Below are 10,184 nucleotides of genomic sequence, written 5' to 3' on the forward strand. Positions count from 1 at the left end.
TAATAGATATTTTATATATTATATATTATATATTATATTATATTATATATAATATCATAACACAATATGTCATTACATTATATATAAAATAATTATATACATATATAATTATATGTATAATTATATACATAATTATATAATTATATGTATAATTATATATATAATAAATATATATCATTATATATTGTTATAATATATATAACATAAGGATTCAGGATGTAAAGGGAAATTATTTCTATTACATATATTAGATATAATTCTATAAATATATGTATATATTTCTGGGTGCTGTATGTCCCATCTCATAACTCATTTTAGGAAGCACAGCATAATAATCTGTGGGTTTGGGATTCAGGTTTGAAACAAAACACTGAGCCTTCAGTGACCTTCCTTTCCATGGAAAAGCACACCTGTCTGCATGGCAGCAGTTGGACCTCCCAATGTGGACTGTGCCTTCACCCTGGAATGTTTATGCCCTATCGCCATGGTGATGGGATTAGGGATCTCCTACCGTTGGTCCTAACTGCCACTGTCTGTGCTGAGTTTTTGAAAGGTCACAGCAGATTGAACCTTTGTGGTTTCAGTTTCGCTGATTTTGATTTTTCTTATGGGGAACCTGTCTTGCTGCATTCAAGGTATGTTCATACTGGCCTGTCAAATGCCATCTTTTCAAATTCCTAGTTAATGTTTTCAAAATATGTTATTAAAAAAATTATTCTCTGTATTTTCCATATACAGTTATAAATATGTTTCATGGTTCTGTTTTATTCCTCAATTTATATATATCATTATTGTACCAAGCAGAGTACCTTTGAAATGTTTCTTCCTTTACAAAATATATATCGTGGCTCAGGCCTGTAATCCCACCACTTTGGGAGGAAAGGCAAGAGGATCACAAGTTGAGGAGATCAAGACCATCCTGGCCAATATAGTGAAACCCTGTCTGTACTAAAAATATAAAAAATTAGCCAGGCATGGTGGCAGCTGGTGTACTCCCAGTGTGGTGTAGTCCCAGCTACCTGGGAGGCTGAGGCAGTACAATCGCTTGAACCCGTGAGGCAGAGGTTGCAGTGAGCCAAGATGGTGCCATTGCATTCCAGCCTGTGCAACAGAAAAAGACTCTGTTTAAACAAAATTATATACATATAACATATATTACATATATTTAATATATATAACAAATATTACATATGTTTCATACATATAACATATATATCATATAAGTAATAAATACATGTAATATATATTCATTTAATACATAAAATATACATTACTTATTATATATAATATATAATATACATTATATATAATATAGTATATACAATACATAATATATAGTATATATGTAATATATAATATACATAATATATTATATGTCATATCATATATATTATGTCATCTTATATATAAAATATATAATATATAATATATATGAAATATAACATATACATTATATATAATCGATAGTAAATATAATATATAGATTATATATAATGTAAAATAGATTACATATGATACATACATTATATGTAATATATTATATATATGAAATCAAATATCATATATTATATATTATTTCATATATCATATATTATATATTATATATCATATTATATAAAATTATATTTTATTGTATATAACATATCATAATATATGTTATATCATAATATATCTTAATATATGATATATCAAAATTTATATTATATATAACATATCATAATATATAATATATCATCTTTTATATAATATATCATAATATATAATATTATTTTACACATAATATATTATATATAATATATCATAATATACAATATATTATATTATATATCATAATACATTATATATTGTATTATATTATTATCTGTTATATAATACTATATGTCATATTATTATTATATGTCATATAATATATATTATATTATATATGTAACATAAGATATATTATATATTATATATATTATATAATGATATATTATATACTTTATATGACATATAATATTATATATAAGAGATATTTCATATATTATATATTATTTATATTATATAATATATAATATAAATAATATATAATATATGTCATTATATTATATGTAAAATAATTGTATATATAATTATATAATTGTATATATATAATTATATATCATTATATATTCTTATAATATATATAATATAAGGATGCAGGATGTAAGCGGAAATTATATCTATTATATATATTATATGTAATTCTATATATAATATATATAATTCAATATATATATATATTTTGGGGTGCTGTACGTCCAATCTCAGAACTCATTTTAGGAAGCACAGCATAATAATCTGGGGGCTTGAGATTCAGTTTTCGAAACAAAACACTGAGCCTTCAGTGACCTTCTTTTCCATGGAAAAGCACACCTGTCTGCATGGCAGCAGTTGGACCTCCCAATGTGGACTGTGCCTTCACCCTGGAATGTTTATGCCCTATCGCCATGGTGATGGGATTAGGGTTCTCCTACCGTTGGTCCTAACTGCCACTGTCTGTGCTGAGTTTTTGAAAGGTCACAGCAGATTGAACCTTTGTGGTTTCAGTTTCGCTGATTTTGACTTTTCTTATGGGGAACCTGTCTTGCTGCATTGAAGGTATGTTCATACTGGCCTGCCAAATGACATCTTTTCAAATTCCTAGTTAATGTTTTCAAAATATGTTATTAAAAAAATTATTCTCTGTATTTTCCATATACAGTTATAAATATGTTTCATGGTTCTGTTTTATTCCTCAATTTATATATTTCATTATTGTACCAAGCAGAGTACCTTTGAAATGTTTCTTCCTTTACAAAATATATATCGTGGCTCAGGCCTGTAATCCCAGCACTTTGGGAGGCCAAGGCAAGAGGATCACAAGGTGAGGAGATCAAGACCATCCTGGCCAATATAGTGAAACCCTGTCTGTACTAAAAATATAAAAAATTAGCCAGGCATGGTGGCAGCTGGTGTACTCCCAGTGTGGTGTAGTCCCAGCTACCTGGGAGGCTGAGGCAGTACAATCGCTTGAACCCGTGAGGCAGAGGTTGCAGTGAGCCAAGATGGTGCCATTGCATTCCAGCCTGTGTAACAGAAAAAGACTCTGTTTAAAAAAAATTATATACATATAACATATATTACATATATTTAATATATATAACAAATATTACATATATTCCATGCATATAACATATATATATCATATCCGTAATAAATACATGTAATACATATTTATATAATATATAAAATATATAATCTAGTATATGCAATACATAATATGTAGTATATATGTAAGATATAATATACATAATATATTATATGTCATCTCATATATATTATGTCATAGTATATATAAAATATATAATATATAATATATATGAAATATAACATATATATTATATATAATATATAGTTATTATAATATATATTATATATAATGTAAAATAGATTACATATGATATATACATTATATGTAATATATTATATATATGAAATCAAATATCATATATTATATATTATTTCATATATCATACAGTATATATTATATATTATATTATATAAAATTATATTATATTGTATATAACATATCATAATATATGTTATATCATAATATATCCTAATATATGATATATCAAAATTTATATTATATATAACATACCATATGTAATATATCATCTTTTATATAATATATCAAAATATATAATATTATCTTATACATAATATATTATATATAATATATCATAATACATAAGATATCATATTATATTATATATCATAATAAATTATGTATTGTATTATATTATATTATTATATGTTATTTAATAGTATATGTTATATTATATATATATATAATATATATTATATATATATTATATATATATCATATTATATATTATATTATTATATATATTATATTATTATATGTCATATTATATATATATATAATATATATCATATAATATATATGATATTATATATGTAATATAAGGTATATTATATATTATATTATATATTATATTATGATATATTATATATTTTATATATATGTCTGAATAATTATATATAGATAATATACATTCCATATACTATATAGAATGTGTATTATATATAATATATAAAACATTATTTATAATGTATATTATGCATATTATATAGAATGTATGTTATATATAATATATATTATATTATCTACATTCTATATAATATATAATATACATTATATATAATATATAATATACATTATATATAATATATATTATACATTCTATATAACATATTATATACTTTATATATAATATATGTTATATATTATATATTCTATATATTATACACATAATATATAATATATATTATATGCATTATACATTACGTATATACATTATATATAATACATATACTATATACGTAATATATGACATATATTTTATATATTATATTCCATATCATAAGTATTATGTCATATTAAATATCTTATATATTATATATCATATATTATAATTTATAATATATGTTTCATATTATACATATTATATATTTTATATTATGTATAATATACATAATATATAGTATATAACATATATTATACATTATATATAAAATATTTTTTATAAATGATATTTAATATATAATATATATTGTATATTACATATAATCGATATTCTCCATTATATGTTACATATAATTAATATTATATATTATGTATAACATATATGTATATAATATATAATATGTAATATATAGTATATACTATATTATATATAATACATAATGTATGTAATATGCAATATATAAAATATATACTATATTATATATTATATATCATATAATACATGTTTATAAAATAAATTTATATTATATATTATATATAATATGTGATATACAATGTATTATATGTAACAAATAATATATAGTATATATAACATATAATATATAATATATAGTGTATATTATATATAATATGAAATATATAGTATATATTACATATAATACAAAATATATATTATGTATTTAATATAAAATATATATCACATATTATATAAAATATATATCATATATTACCTATAATGTATATAATATGAAATATTATATATTATATTATATTACATATAATATATAATATTACATATTATATTTATATAATATGTCATATTATATTTATATAATATGTCATATTATATTTATATAATATGACATATTATATTTATATTATATGACATATAATATATATATAATATGACATATATATTATATTATATGACATATAATATGTGGTATATGATGTATTATGTATAATATATGATATATGATATAGTACATATAATGTATGACATATTATGTAATATATGATATATGATATATCATGTATCATATATTATATAATGTGTATTATATAATATATCATATATGATATATCATATCTCATATATGTCATATATGATATATTATATATCATATATTATATGTCATATATGATATATCATATATCACATATTATATGTCATATATGATATATCATATATCATATATTATATATTTTTATTATATTATATATATTGATATAATATTATACATAGTATATCATAATATATATTATAGTGTATCAAAGTATATTATGATATATTTTATATTGCATTATATATCATAATATATTATATATTATATTATATTATTATTATTTATAGTACATACTATATTATATTATTATATTATGATATATAATACATTATATATTTTACATCATATATAATATTATGTATAATGTATATTATATATTATATTGTATATAGTATATTATATTATATATAATATATAAAATATACTATATTTCATTATGTTATATACATAATTATATATTTATGCATATAATTATATATATATTTTATTATTCATATAACAATTATATAATTATACATATAATGCGTATATGATATACATATAATTATACATATAATACATATATGATATATATATTATTATATACTATTATATTATATATCACAGTAGGATGCAGGAAGTTAAAGGAAATTATATATATTATATTATTTATAATCATACATATATATATATTTGGGGTGCCTTATTTCCCATTTCAGAGCTTATTTTGAGAAGCACAGCTTAATAATGTGTGGGCTTGGGATTCAGTTTTTGAAACAAAACACATAGCCTTCAATGACTTTCCTGTACATTTAAAAGCACAGCTGTCTGCATGGCAGCCGTTGGACCTCCCAATGTGGATTGTGCCTTCACCCTGAAATGTTCATGCCCTATCGCCATGGTGATGGGAATAGGGATCTCCTGCGGTTAGTCCTAAGTGCCACTGTCTGTGCTGAGTTTTTCAAAGGTCAGAGCACATTGAACTTTGTGGTTTCATTTTCCCTGAGTTTCATTTTCCTTATGGGGAACTTGTCTTGCTGCATTCAAGGTATGTTCATACTGGCCTGTCAAATGCGATCTTTTCAAATTACTAGTCAATGCTTTCAAAATATGTTAAAAAATTATCCTCTGTATTTTCCATATGCAGTTATAAATAGGTTTCATGGTTATGTTTTATTCCTCAATTTATATATTTCATTATTGTACCAAGCAGAGTACTTTTGAAATTTTTCCTCCTTTAAAAAATATGTATCTTGGCCGAGGCCTGTAATCCCAGCACTTTGGGAGCCCAAGGCAAGAGGATCACAAGGTGAGGAGATCAAGACCATCCTGGCCAATATAATGAAACCCTGTCTCTACTGAAAATACAAAAAATTAGCCAGGCATGGTGGCAGCTGGTGTAGTCCCAGGGTGGTGTAGTCCCAGCTACCAGGGAGGCTGAGGCAGGACAATCGGTTGAACCCGTGAGGCACAGGTTGCAGTGAGCCAAGATGGCGGCATTGCACTGCAGACTGTGCAACTGAAAAAGTCTCTGTCTGAAAAAAATTATACATATATAAGTTATGTATAATATATATTATATTTATATAATATATATTATATATAATGTATATTATATTTATATAATATATATTATATATAATGTATACTATATTTATATAATATATATTATATATAATATATACTATATTTATATAATATATATTATATATAATATATACTATATTTATATAATATATGTAATATATAATATATATTATATTTATATAATATACATTATATATAATATATATTTATAAATATAGAATGCATATTTATATTATATATTACATACTATATATTATATATAGAATATAAGTAATATATAATATATAGTATATATTATATGTCATATCATATATATTGTGTCATATTTTATGTATTAAAAATATTATATAATATATATTACATATAATATAAATATAAATATACATATATTATATACGGAATATATAATATATAATATATAATTTATATTATATATTATATATATAATTTATATTATATATTATACATATAATTTATTTTATAGATTATATATAATTTATATTATAGATTCTATATAATATATTACATATAATATGACATATTATATATTATATTATTTGCCATATACTATAGAGTATATATTATGTAATATATGATATATCATATATAATACATGATGTATCATATATTATATATTATATATGATACATCATATGTAATATATGATATATCATTTATAATCTAATATATCATATATTATATAATATACACGTTATATATTACATATATTATATATAATATATATTATACATAATATAAAGTATATATATTATGTATAATATATAGTACATATTATATATATTATAGATTATGTTTAATATATATTATATATAAAATATAGTATATATATTGTATATTATATATCATATATGTTACATATTATATTTTATATATCATATATTATATATAATATAGGATATGTCTTATATAAGATATAGTATATATAATATATCCTATACTATATATTATATTATATATAATTATATTATATTATACTATATATATGTCATAATATATAATATATTATATTACATTATATTTTATATAATATATCATAATATATAATATATTATATTATATTATATATATCATAATATATTATATATTATATTATTACATATTATGTTATATTATATATTGTATATGTGATATTATATAGATTATATTGTAATATATTATTGTATGATATATTATAAAATATATCATATATTATATATTATATACATATATAATATATATGTACACTATATTATGTATACATATTATGTATACATAGTATACATATTATGTATTATACAACATATTATATTATATAGATTATAATAATATATATTACATATTACTATATTATACATAATATTATAATATATATTACGTATTATTATATCATATATATTATAATATATGTTATATGTTATTGTATTATATATAATATAATATGTATTTTATATTATTATATATAATAGAATATATATTATATATTCTATAATATATAATATATATTAGATATTATTGTAATATGTGTATAATTATATATATAGTTATGTTATCATATATAATTATATACATTATATATATAATTATATATTATTATATATAATATATTATATATAATATAGGGATGCGGGATCTAAAAGGATATTATGTATATTATATATAATATTAGATATAATTTTATATATATATATATTTGGGGTGCCCTATTTCCCATCTCATTACTTATTTTAAGAAGCACAGCATAATAATATTTGGACTTGGGATTCAGTTTTTGAAACCAAACACTGAGCCTTCTATGACCTTCCTGTACATGTAAAAGCACACCTCTCTGCATGGCAGCAGTTGGACCTCCCAATGTGGGTTGTGCCTTCACCCTGGAATGTTTATGCCCTATCGCCATGGTGATGGGATTAGGGATCTCCTGCCGTTGGTCCTAAGTTCCACTGTCTGTGCTGAGTTTTTCAAAGGTCAGAGCACATTGAACCTTTGTGGTTTCATTTTCCCTGAGTTTCATTTTTCTTATGGGGAACTTGTCTTGCTGCATTCAAGGTATGTTCATACTGGCCTGTCCAATGCGATCTTTTCAAATTACTAGTTAATGCTTTAAAATTACGTTATTTAAAATATTATCCTCTGTATTTTCCATATGCAGTTATGAATAGGTTTCATGGTTATGTTTTATTCCTCAATTTATATATTTGATTATTGTACCAAGCAGAGTACCTTTGGAATTTTTCTTCCTTTAAAAAATATGTATCTTGGCCCAGGCCTGTAATCCCAGCACTTTGGGAGCCCAAGGCAAGAGGATCACAAGGTGAGGCGATCAAGACCATCCTGGCCAATATAGTGAAACCCTGTCTCTACTAAAAATACAAAAAATTAGCCAGGCATGGTGGCAGCTGGTGTAGTCCCAGTGTGGGGTAGTCCCAGCTACCTGGGGGGCTGAGGCAAGACAATTGGTTGAACCCGTGAGGCAGAGGTTGCAGTGAGCCAAGATGGCGCCATTGCACTCCAGACTGTGCAACAGAAAAAGTCTCTGTCAAAAAAAAATTATATATATAATATATATTTATAAATATATAATGCATATTTATATATTATATATTATATACTATATATTATATATACTATATGTAATATATAATACATATAATATATATTATATGTCATATCATATTATGTCATATTTTATAGATTATATATATTATATAATATATATTACATATAATATATGCATTATATATTATACATTATATACATTGTATATCTATAATATAATATAATACATATCATATATTATATTATATAATATTTCATATATTATACATAATATATTATATGCAATATATTATATATAATGAGATTATATTATATAGAATATATAATAATATATATTATAATATATTATATCATACATTATATATCATACTATATAATATATTATCTTATATGATATTATATATCATAATATATTATACATTATATTATATTATTATTATATATTATATAATATTTTATATTATATTTTATATGTAACATAATATATATTATATGTATTATATTATGATATATGATATATTATATATCATATCATATATAATATATTACATAATATATAATATATATCATATATTAAATATATTATATATATAATATATCATATATCATATATGATTATATTATATGATATATGATATATAATATATGATATACGATATATGATG

This window comes from Gorilla gorilla, chromosome 23, assembly GCF_029281585.2.
Source record: "Gorilla gorilla gorilla isolate KB3781 chromosome 23, NHGRI_mGorGor1-v2.1_pri, whole genome shotgun sequence".
NCBI lineage: Eukaryota > Metazoa > Chordata > Mammalia > Primates > Hominidae > Gorilla > Gorilla gorilla.